General features: G+C 39.2%; 1 long non-coding RNA gene across 1 annotated transcript; it reads right to left on the reverse strand.

Annotated features, from left to right (window-relative positions):
- Window positions 1-905: 905 nt before the first annotated feature.
- Window positions 906-8,073, reverse strand: LOC106727233. Its single transcript, XR_001363403.1, has 3 exons — window positions 8,062-8,073; window positions 3,994-4,004; window positions 906-982 (listed from the first exon to the last, which is right to left on the reverse strand). It is a non-coding gene; the product is annotated as an uncharacterized LOC106727233 (long non-coding RNA).
- Window positions 8,074-11,497: the final 3,424 nt, after the last annotated feature.

The following is an 11,497-nucleotide window of genomic DNA, read 5'->3' on the forward strand; positions in this document are numbered from 1 at the left end:
GAACAAGATAGCAATGAGGGGTCCTGTTGTTTCCTGCTTCAGTGGGTGATTGTGCCCTGAGAAGTCTGGAAAAAAAGGGATTACTCTGACATTCCAAAGGTAAGTTATTGTAGATGCATAAAGACAATAGACAGGCTCAGTTAAGGTAAACATTGACCTTTGTCAAGGAAGATCACAGCCTAGGACAGTGATGGGGAACCTATGACACGCGTGTCAGAGGTGACACGCGAACTCATTTTTTTGGTTGATTTTTCTTTGTTAAATGGCATTTAAATATATAAAATAAATCATCAGACTCGGCTGGCTCCCTGGTGTGGTCTAATGGAGATCTTGAAATCTGGGCATAACAGAGGGGTCCTGTTGTTTCCTGCTTCGGTAGGTGATTGTGCCCTGAGAAGTCTGGGAAAAAAGGGATTACTCTGACATTCCAAAGGTAAGTTATTGTAGATGCATAAAGACAATAGACAGGCTCAGTTAAGGTAAACATTGACCTTTGTCAAGGAAGATCACAGCCCTAGGAAATGACTACTGTCCGTGACTCAGTTTTAGTTAGGAAGTTTCAATGTTAGACCATCCTGTGTGGTTACTTTAGTTTGTCAAGTTTAAGTATGTAGCCCCCTTTTTGTCTACAACATATTCAAAACAGAAATGAGAAAATCCAGCTAAAGAAGAATAAATAAATAAAAGAAGAAGAAGAAAGAAACCTCATTGTGGCCACAGCAGGGCTTATAAGCAGGAAGTTCTAGGGCAGTGATGGCGAACCTTTTGAGCTCGGCGTGTCAGCATTTTGAAAAACCCTAACTTAACTCTGATGGATGGTCACATATAGAAATTTTTTGATATTTGCAACCATAGTAAAACAAAGACATATTTTTGATATTTATTTTATATATTGAATGCCATTTAACAAAGAAAAATCAACCAAAAAAATGAGTTCGTGTGTCACCTCTGACACACCTGTCATAGATTCGCTATCACTGTCCTGGGGGTGACAGGGTCACAAAGACTGGAGCTCCAGGACACCAGGAGGCACATGGCTTTAGTTTATACTGTCAGTGACACACACACAGCAAATGTTCGTCCTTTTGTAGAAGAAAAGGGTGATTGCTATGATATGCCACTCAAATCCCGCTCAGGAATAAAGAGGCAATTGTTCCAAAACTGGGAGTGCTTCTGGCTGAAGAAAGCCACCTAGTCCAAAGCCACACCTCTTCTCTGGGTGGCCATGTCCAGTGACTGTTTAACACAGGGATGTAAAGTTTCAGCCTTTTCACCCCAAATGGGAACAACTCTGAAGGATCTTCCCATCTTCAGAAATCTCCACAGGGCTGATGGAAGCTTCCATTAGACTGTATCCCATCTCAGTTTCTCCCTCTGTCCAATCCTATTCCCTCCCCTCCCTTTCCCTTCCCCAAGTTTTGAACTCAAAGACATTCCCTAATAAACCCTCTGCATGGTAATCTTCACCTTGGAGTGTGCTTCCTGAAGAATCCAACCTGTGATAGGTGGTGCTGCTGGTGGTAGGGGGAGGACAGATAGCCCTATACACGGTGGTAATGCAGGTGTTAAATGACCAGGTAATGAAGCTGGATGGAGTACTTGTAGAAGAAAGTATACTGGCTGATGTTGGTTAGTGCCATTGGAGAAGTAGGAGGAAAATACTAACCATAAAGGCGATGGACTTGGGTGGCTTTTCTAACTCAATTGAGGCTTTAGAAGAAGACAAGCTAGGGATGAAAGGCAGAGATTCTCCTTAGTAGCATATAAAGAAGCTCTCATCTTCCTCAGCAGAAGAGCTGAGAAAATTGAGGGCCAGACCCAGGAACTAACATAAGAGTAGCTAAACTTCAAAGAAGATTAAATCTTAACTTGGGCAGATCTGTTATGCTAAGGTCATGGTCCTGGTTGAGTGAAAAATCAGACCCTGACATGTGAGTGACACTTAGGTTTGATACTCCAACTCAAATTTTGAATCTTCAGATTCCCAAGATCCCTATATAACAGTGGTTCTCAACCTTCTGGCCCTTTAAATACAGTTCCTCATGTTGTGACCCAACCATAAAATTATTTTCGTTGCTACTTCATAACTGTAATGTTGCTACTGTTATGAATCGTAATGTAAATATCTGATATGCAGGATGGTCTTAGGCGACCCCTGTGAAAGGGTCGTTCAACCGCCAAAAGGGTTGCAACTCACAGGTTGAGAACCACTGCTATAGAAGTATTACACTTCTCCCTACTGATGGCCAGCACTCTTCCCTTGATCAAAGACTGCAGAAGCCAGTCTTGCAAGACAGCATGTGCCAATCTCAGGATTTGGCCCTATCTACCCACTTGGCCACTGAGCCTATAATTATAAGTTGTAGCAAACACAGTCATGCTGTATATGATAGAAGAGAAAAAGGACAATATCCCAAAGGAGCTACAGGACCTTGCCATTCTATATAATAAAAGGCTAATATGCAAATCGACTGAAAGGCGGAATGACCGGTCGCTATGGTGCGCACTGACCATCAGGGGGCAGATGCTCAATGTAGGAGCTGCCCCCTGGTGGTCAGTGAGCTCCCATAGGGGGAGCACCGCTCAGCCAAATACCCGGCTCACTCCTGGCGAGTGCTGAGGCAGTGGTGGGAGCCTCTCCTGCCTCTGCGGCAGCACTAAGGATGAGTAACTGATGGCTTAGGCCCACTCCCCACAAACGAGCCTAAACCATCAGTTGGACATCCCCTGAGGGCTCCTGGACTTTGAGAGGGTGCAGGCCAGGCTGAGGGACCCTCCGAGTGCATGAATTTCATGCACCGGGCCTCTAGTCTTTTATAAACACAAACTAGGAGAAAATAGATGGATTGATTTCTAAAGTTGCTGGATTAAGGAGGGCAGAAAAAGAGAGTTTATCAGTTTGAGAGCCTTTTCAAGGATACATGATTTAAAGTTCTAGCAAGAACACCAAGAGATGGTGAAAACACACACTAGGATGGCTCCTAGAAGCATGGGAAAAGCTTACACTAAGTGGGAATAGAAATACCAGAGTTACCATGCAAATGGTAGAAGAAGAGAGTAAAAGAGTGGTTACATTATAGATGGTGGAAAACCCACTAGACATCAGTGTTCCAAAGGACACACTATTTTGTTGTTGTTGTTAATCCTCACCCAAGGACATTTTTTCTATTGATTTTTAGGAAGAGTGGGAGAGAGAGGCTCTGAAAGACAGAGAGAGAAACATCGCTGTGAGAGAAACATCGATTGGTTTCCTCCTGCACAAGCCCCGACCAGGGCCCGGGCCAGGAAGGAGCCTGCAACCAGAATCGAACCCAAGACCCTCTGGTCTGAAGGCCAATGCTCTATCCAATGAGCCAAACTGGCTAGGGCTAAAGAACACACTGTTTACTGAAACAATAAGGATTGCTCTGGTAAGAGGGCCAGCAACATCATTAAGAAGTTCATTGTTGGCATTCTTTAGCAGACCAGGGCTGACAGGAAATTCCGTTCTGGAACTGAGCTCATCCCCACCCCCATACACATAATAGAGAACAGGTGGTGGAACTTAAGCATCCAAAGCCAGGTAGATGAACTTTTTCTAATGTATGGCAAGGCCAAAAGGGTAATGGATGAATCTGACTTGCAGATAATTGTGGAGCTGATTCCAAATATTTGTGGGTTTTTCAATACCACTTTTTCAATACAGTATAGTCGTTAACTATATTCTCCATGCTATATAGTTTACATCCCCATGTCTGTTATGTAACTACTCATTTTTACTTCTTAATCCCTTCGCCTTTTGCACCCAGTTCCCCAACCGCCCCTCCCGTCTGGCTACCATCAGTCTGTTCTCTGTATCTACGAGTCTGTTTCAGTGTTGTCTCTTTATTCTATTCTTTAGATTCCACATATAAGTGAAATGAGTCTGTTTCAATTTTATTTCTTTGTTATGTTCTATAGATTTCACATATAAGTGCAATCATATGGTATTTGTCTTTCTCTGACTTATTTTACTTAGCATAATACTCTCTAGGTCCATCTATGCTATTGCAAATGGTAAGATTTCATTATTTTTTATGGTTAAGTAATATATTTACCACAGCTTTTTTAACCACTCATCTATTGATGGGCATTTAGGTTGCTTTGATATCTTGGCTATTAGAAATAGCACTGCAGTAAACATAGGGGTGCATATATTCTTTCAAATTATTGTTTTGGGGTTTTTTTAAAAATAAATACCCTGAAGAATATCATTTAATTATTATTTTATTCTATGTGGTCAAAGAATACATTCTATATGCTTCTAATACTTTACATTTCTTTAGACTCCTTATGGTCCAGAATATAGTCTGTCTTGATGATTGATCTATGTATTATGAAAATAATATGTATTCTATTGTTGTTTGGTGGAGTGCTCTATAAATAATGGTTTAGATCAAGTTGATTGATATTGCTCTTCCATTCTTATATATTAAAGAATTTTCTATTTGTTTTATCAATTACTAAGAGAAGAAAGTTGAAATTTTTCTGTATTATTGTGAATTTATTTCTACTTCAGTTCTGTCAGTTTTTGCTTCACATTATTTTATCTCTAGTAGTATTTCTTGTCCTGAAGTGTCACTCTCATTTTCTTAAGATAAATGTTTGCAATATATAAATTTTGTACCCCTTTCCTTTAACTTACCCGCATTTAAAGATTTTATTTATAATGGCCCAGCTGGTTGAGCATCAACCCATAAAACAACTGGTCACAGATTCTCTTCCTGATCAGGGCACATGCCTGGATTGGGGGCTCAATCCCTGGTGTGGGGTGAGCAGGAGGCAGCCGATCAATGCTTCTCTCTCATTGATGTTTCTATCTCTGTGTCCCTCTCCCTTCATCTCTCTCTAAAATCAATAAAAGCATAGTTATAATGTGCTTCTTATAAACTACATATAGTTGGATTTTGCTAAACTCTGATTTATTCTATTGAGTGTTTTTATCTCTTGTTCTATTACTAGATACATTAGGATCTGTCATAAATGACATAAAGCCAAGATAAAGATTGCTCTATAACACTGAATGCAAGCAATATCATGTGTCTGTGTTTTTTTAAAACAAGTTATATCAAGTTAATTTCTTCTCTCATCAAGTTGATAAGAATGCCAATGTCCCTCTGTTCTTCTGACCCAATGGTCAAGGAAAATAGTGGAGATTGCTAGTTTTTAGTCACTTTTGGATGCCTTTGCCATTGGTCCTTGCCCAGACCCTCATGCTTCAATGGAAGTTTGCCAGCTTTGGTGAGACTGTTGTGCTCTCCCCAAATGCTGACCTCAGACATGGGCCTTCCACAGCATCTCACAGGCTGAGATGATTAGTGCTTTCCTTGGGTAACCAAACAGCCATCCCTACCAGTGGTTCCACCATCTCCAGTGAGCTTCATCAGAATGAACCTGACCATTTCCCTCTTCTACCTCCAAAGCACAGAGCCATGATCATCCTTTTTCTTCGAAGTAGCCAACCTAATTAATTTTGCCTTCTACAGTGCAGGGGTAGAAGTTGGGGATGGGTGCAGAGAAAAGATGTTTTCTGATTTTTTTCTTCAAGAAAGAGTCCACAGCTGCCCCAAAAGGAAAAAAAAAAATGCATAAGGCACCAAATAAATCTCTCCACAATTCACTGTTACACTCTCAAGGTAAACAAAGTCATGAGTCATGCTTCGCTGATTTAAAAAAAAAAGTTTAATAAGAATGAGCAGGGACAAAACTCCTTTTGTAAAAGCTTGCTGAGCAGCTAAGTCAGCCATGAAATGAGCCACAGATGTCCTGTCCAAGAACTGCAGGTCTGAGTGTATTTCTAACCAAGAGATGGGTGGAGTGGTCCTGAGGTCTGGAGAAATTCTGCCCTTTACCACACAGGAAAAGGCTACATAAGTAATTCTCCTGCTCTGCCTACTTCCCTGTCAAGTGACTACACTGTGGGGTCAGTGTTATTCAACTTCATTGTACTCCCGTGTTTAAGATGGAAATATAGAAGAAAACATGAAGAAAAAGGAAGAACATCCAGTGTTCATAGAGGATGGAGAGAAACAGCTTCAAAATAAAAGCCTTAGTCAGCATTCTCTCAGCAGGAGGAGATAAAATGAGCCAGGGAAGATGACCATTTATGCCTGTCAATTCTCATTAAAGAAATGTTAAACTTCTATGTGCAAAGAACTGCACTACAAGTGATATATGCCAAGTACTTGGAACAGTGTCTAGCTCAATAAATGCTAGCTGTTATCATTACTGACCACAGTTTTGTTTTATTCTCCTATAACCTTGAGAGAAATTGCAGTCAAAGTAAAATCTGACTTGTACTGCCTGCCTATCTTCCCTGTTAGGCTATAAGCCCTATAGATGAGTGGATATCTTTAAAAAGAGAGTGATTTAAAAAAAAAGAGATAGAAAAAGAAAAGAAAGAAAGAAAACAATAGAAGAAAATAATAAGAAAGAAAAATCTTTTTTTCTTTTCTAAATGCTTATTTCTTTTCTAAATGCTTATTTCTTTTCTAAATGCTTATTTAGTCTCTCTTTTTGAAATTGGAGCAGGATCCAGACAACTAAGTATCATCTGAATAGTGCTCATTCCCTAAGAATGTATATGCTATAAGAGATTAAGCACTCTGTTTTAACAATGGACTGTTTTAGTATCATATTCCTGGCAAAACCATTTTTAAAAGATAAATTAAGAACTGCTACATAGTTAAAACTGAAAAATATCCATCATTCTCTTTAAATTTTATTTTTAAATTAAATTTATTGGGATAATATTGGTTAATAGCATTATTTAGGTTTCAGGTATACAATTCTGTAATACATCATCTGTATATTGCACTATGTGCTCACCACTCAAAGTCTACTATCTTTTTGTCACCATATACTTGAATCCCTTTACCCTCTTCATCCTCCCCACCCCCACCCCCCACTTTCCTTACCTTCAGGTAACCACTATATTACTGTCTGTGACTTTGTTCATTTGTTGCTTTCAGTTTTATATCCCACATATGAGTGAAATCATGATTCTTGTCCTTTTGTATTGGCTTATTTCACTTGGAATGATATTCTCAAGCTCCATCCATGTTGTCACAAATGGCAATATTTCATCATTTTTATGGCTGAGTATTATTCCATTATATATATCCAATCATTGTTGAAGAACACTGAGGTTATTTCCATGTCTTGGCTTTGTGAATAATGCTGCAGTGAACACAGGGATACATATATCTTTACAAAAAGGTGTTTTCAAAGTTTCTGACTAGATACTCAATAGAGGGATTGATGGGTCATATGGTAGCTCTAGTCTTAACTTTTTGAGAAACCTGCATACTGTTTTCTATAGTGGCTCTACCAATTTACATTCTCACCCGTAGTGTACGAGGGTTCCCTTTTCTCCATTATATAACTTGTTCTTTTTTGTCTTATTGATAATAGCCATTTTAACCTCAACATACCAGTGAGGTGGTATCTCCTTGTAGTTTTGATTTGAATTTCCCTTACAGATAAGAGATTGAGCATCTTTTCCTGTATCTGTGAACTATCTGACACCTTACACAAAAATTAACTAAAAATGAGTTAAAGACTTGAATATGACCTAAAATAATAAAATACATAGAAGAAAGTATACGTATTAAACATATGTACCTTGGTCTTGGAGAGGATTTTATGAACTTGTCCCCAAGGGCAAGAGAAGTAAAAGCAAACATAAATGAATGGGACTACATCAAACTAAAAGTTTCTGCACAGCAAAAGAAACCATTAACAAAACAAAAAAGTCAACCAACCAAATGGCAGAAGATATTTGCAAATGATACCTCCAATAAGGTGCTAATATAAAAAATATATAAAGAACTCATACAACTCAATAATGAGTAGTCAATAGACCCTACTCAACAGAAAAATAATCCAATTTAAAAATGGGCAGAAGACCTCAACAAACTCTTTTCCCAATAAGACATGAGGATGACCCATTAATTCTCTTTAAATAGAAACCTTGAACAATGCTATAAAACCACTTTCTGGAAGTGAAGAAATACTTTGCATAGCTAGCATCCTCTATAGGACTATTATATCATGCAAAATGAGGAAATAAAATATTTAATTATGGCTTAAGACCTTCTTTTCCTCTAGTTGTAGGGCTAGTTTTTTCTAACATGCTGGGTAGTCAGTACAGCTAGATGCCATTCTAGGACTTCTTTCAACCTATGATCCCTATTACCCTAGGCAGCTTCCTTTCTCCTATCTTATTGCAACCAAAGACTTCTAATTGGTGAACTAGAAACAAAATGGAATTGATCAATTCATATAATTAAAATATCCAGAGGTATCCTGGCTACTGCCCAGTCTGTTCCATTGTGACTCAGTTTCTCCATCACAACTCTCTGCTTTCTTCTCTGTTGTCTGTATTCTCAGATTCTCACTGCGTGAAGGCAGAGATACGACCTAAGTTTGGGGCATAGATATCATGAGTTTAGCAACTTCAACAAAAAGCAAGACACACTCTCTTAATAGTTACAGCAAAAACTTTAGGACTGAAATTCAGTAACTGGTTTAAATGAAGAGCGATCCCTATATACAGGGGAGAAAATGCTCTGTTTGAATCACACGTTCACCCTGAAGCCATACAATGGAGTCAGGCTCATATCAAGCAATCGATGAAGAATGGAGGAAGAGGAATTGTCCAAAGAACATTGCTACTATCAAAAAAATAATTTCTAAAATGGACACAGGGACATGGGAAGTAAAAACAAAAACAATCAAATAGCTATCCATTACACACTATTTAACAGGAAATATCTTAGAATTTAGCCAAATACATGTAATTTTCTATGCTGGCACAAGGGATGGACAGCTATTACCCAGCACACTACTGAAGTATGCTCTTCACTGTGTCTTCTGTTGCCCCACCAGACCCATTCTCCAACTTTGCTCTGCCCTAGGAGGCTGACTTATATGGATTACAACCACTCTTTTCCTCTGGCTTCTATTTGGGTTCAACCAATGGGCAACACTGTCAATAGATTGGAAGCTTGAAAGAAAGTAAGGTTGGGGTATGTATTCTCCCCGGCTCCCTATTGAAGGGTTTCATGAATCAGCTATAGCCCTTGATGTAAGGCTCTTCTCTGCAATTCTCTCCATACAGCCTTCTCTCCAGGTCCCGCTGTCAACTCTCTACTCTTGTGTCCTCAGGTCTAGGAGTGGTAGTAGTATCCACGTGGCTAATGGTCCCAGGGAAATGCTCATCCTTTGTCATTTCTTTCTTGATGCCTTGCCCATGTCTTTATAAATATTCCCTTTAGTAACCCTTTTCATAATGCAATTTGAATATGCCATTTATTTCTTGCAGAAATCTGATTAATAATAATGGTATTTATCTAGGAATTATTCATTTGTAGAACTATTGCCTTAGATTTTATCTCTTTTTTTTAATGGAAGCTAGGAAGAGGTTACCAATGTAGCAGGCCTACCTGATAGTGTACCCACATAATGAGCACTCAATAGACCCTACCTCTAGTTCATAAAAATGATATAAGGTAGTTTTTATTCCTTCTTATCCACTGTAATCACCCTTAACCTCTTTTATCCTGGTAAAGTCATCTTTATAAAGAAACCTAAGGATCAGAGACAATGGCAGCTATTGCTCTTCACAGAAGAAAATGAAGGAAAAGGGAAAGAATTTTTCCACCTCCTGTTTCCCTCTCACAGTTTTCACCCTGCAGTCTCCTCCTCCTGTTTTAATAAACGGCTAACACTTAAAGACTGTTATTCTCACCCAGCACCATGCTAAGTGCTTTACATTGATTAGCTCATTTAATCTTCACAACAAACTTATAAGGTAGGCAATATTTTTACAGATGAAGGAACTAAAGCACAGAGAAGCTAAGGGAGTCACCCAAAATTACCCAGCTAATTAACAGCACAGCCAGGTCTTGAACTCAGGCAGATTGACTCTTGAGTCTATGTTCCTCCCCACCCTCCAAGGTTTACTGAGAAACAGTGGACATACAGCATTGGGTAAATTTAAGGTGTGCTATGTGATGATTTGATTTGCTTATATATGGCATGTTTACACCATACTGTTAGCTAACACCTCCATCATTACTAGTTCTTTTTTGTGAGAATATTTAAGATTTACTCTTAGCAACTTTTAAGTATATAATAACAGTAATATTAACTAGTACCACCATGCTGTACATTTTATTTCCAGAACTTATCCTATATAATAAAAGCTTAATATGCTAAGTGTCCAGTCGTTCAGTTGTCCGTTCAACCAATCAAAGCGTAATATGCTAGTGATATGCTAAGGTCGCTCAACCACTTGCTATGACATGCACTGACCACCAGGGGGCAGCCAGTTGACCGTTCGACCAGTCACTATGATGTGCACTGACCACGAGGGGGCAGACGCTCTGACCGGTAGGTTAGCTTGCTGCTGGGGTTCGGCCAATTGGGACTGCGCGAAATGGGCCAGACATGCCCTGGAGTTCTCCCATGGTCCCTCCCTGGCTGGCCAACCTCCCACATCCCTCCCCGGCCCCAATCATGCACTGGTGGGGTCCCTCAGCCTGGCCTGTACCCTCTCGAAATCCAGGGTCCCTTGGGGGGTGTCAGAGAGCCAGTTTTGGCTCGGTCCTGCAGGCCAGGCCGAGGGACCCCACTGGTGCACGATTCATGCACTGGCCCTCTAGTTCATCTTATAGCTGAAAGTGTGTAACTTTTAACCAACATTTCCCATTTCCCCCACCCTCAGCCCCCGACAATCACCATTCTATTCTTTGTTTTCATGAGTTTGGCTTTTTTAGATCCATATATAAGTGATATTGTGCAGTATTTGTCTTCCTCTGTTTGAATTTATTTCACTTAGTATGATGCCCTCAAGTTTTATCCAAGTTGTTGCAAATAGCAGGATTTCCTTCTTCATTATGACTGGATAATGTCTGTGTGTGTGCATATGTGTATAAAACATTTTTAATCTATTCATTTATTGATGGACATAGAATTGTTTCTATATCTTGGTTATTGTGACTAATGCTTCAATAAATATGGGAATGCATATATGTCTTCAAGATCCTGTTTTTAACAAATAGCAGGATTTCTTTCGTTATTATGACTGGATAATGTGTGTGTGTGTGTGTGTGCATATGTGTATAAAATATTTTTAATCTATTCATTTATTGATGGACATATCTTGGTTATTGTGACTAATGCTTCAATAAATATGGGAATGCATATATGTCTTCAAGATCCTGTTTTTAATTTTCTTGGATATGTGCCAGAAATGGGATTTCTGCAATATATGATGGTTCTATTTTTTAATTTTTTTATGGAAACTCCATACTGTTTTCCATAGTGGTTGTACCAATTGACATTCCCACCAACAGTGCACAAGGGTGTTTTTTTCCCTACATTCTCACCAACATTTGTTATCTCTTTGATTTTTTTTTTATGATAGTCATTGTAACAGCTGTGAAGTGTTATCTCATTGTGGTTTTGATTTGCA

The sequence above is a fragment of the Myotis brandtii genome, unplaced genomic scaffold, assembly GCF_000412655.1.
Source record: "Myotis brandtii unplaced genomic scaffold, ASM41265v1 scaffold111, whole genome shotgun sequence".
Lineage (NCBI taxonomy): Eukaryota > Metazoa > Chordata > Mammalia > Chiroptera > Vespertilionidae > Myotis > Myotis brandtii.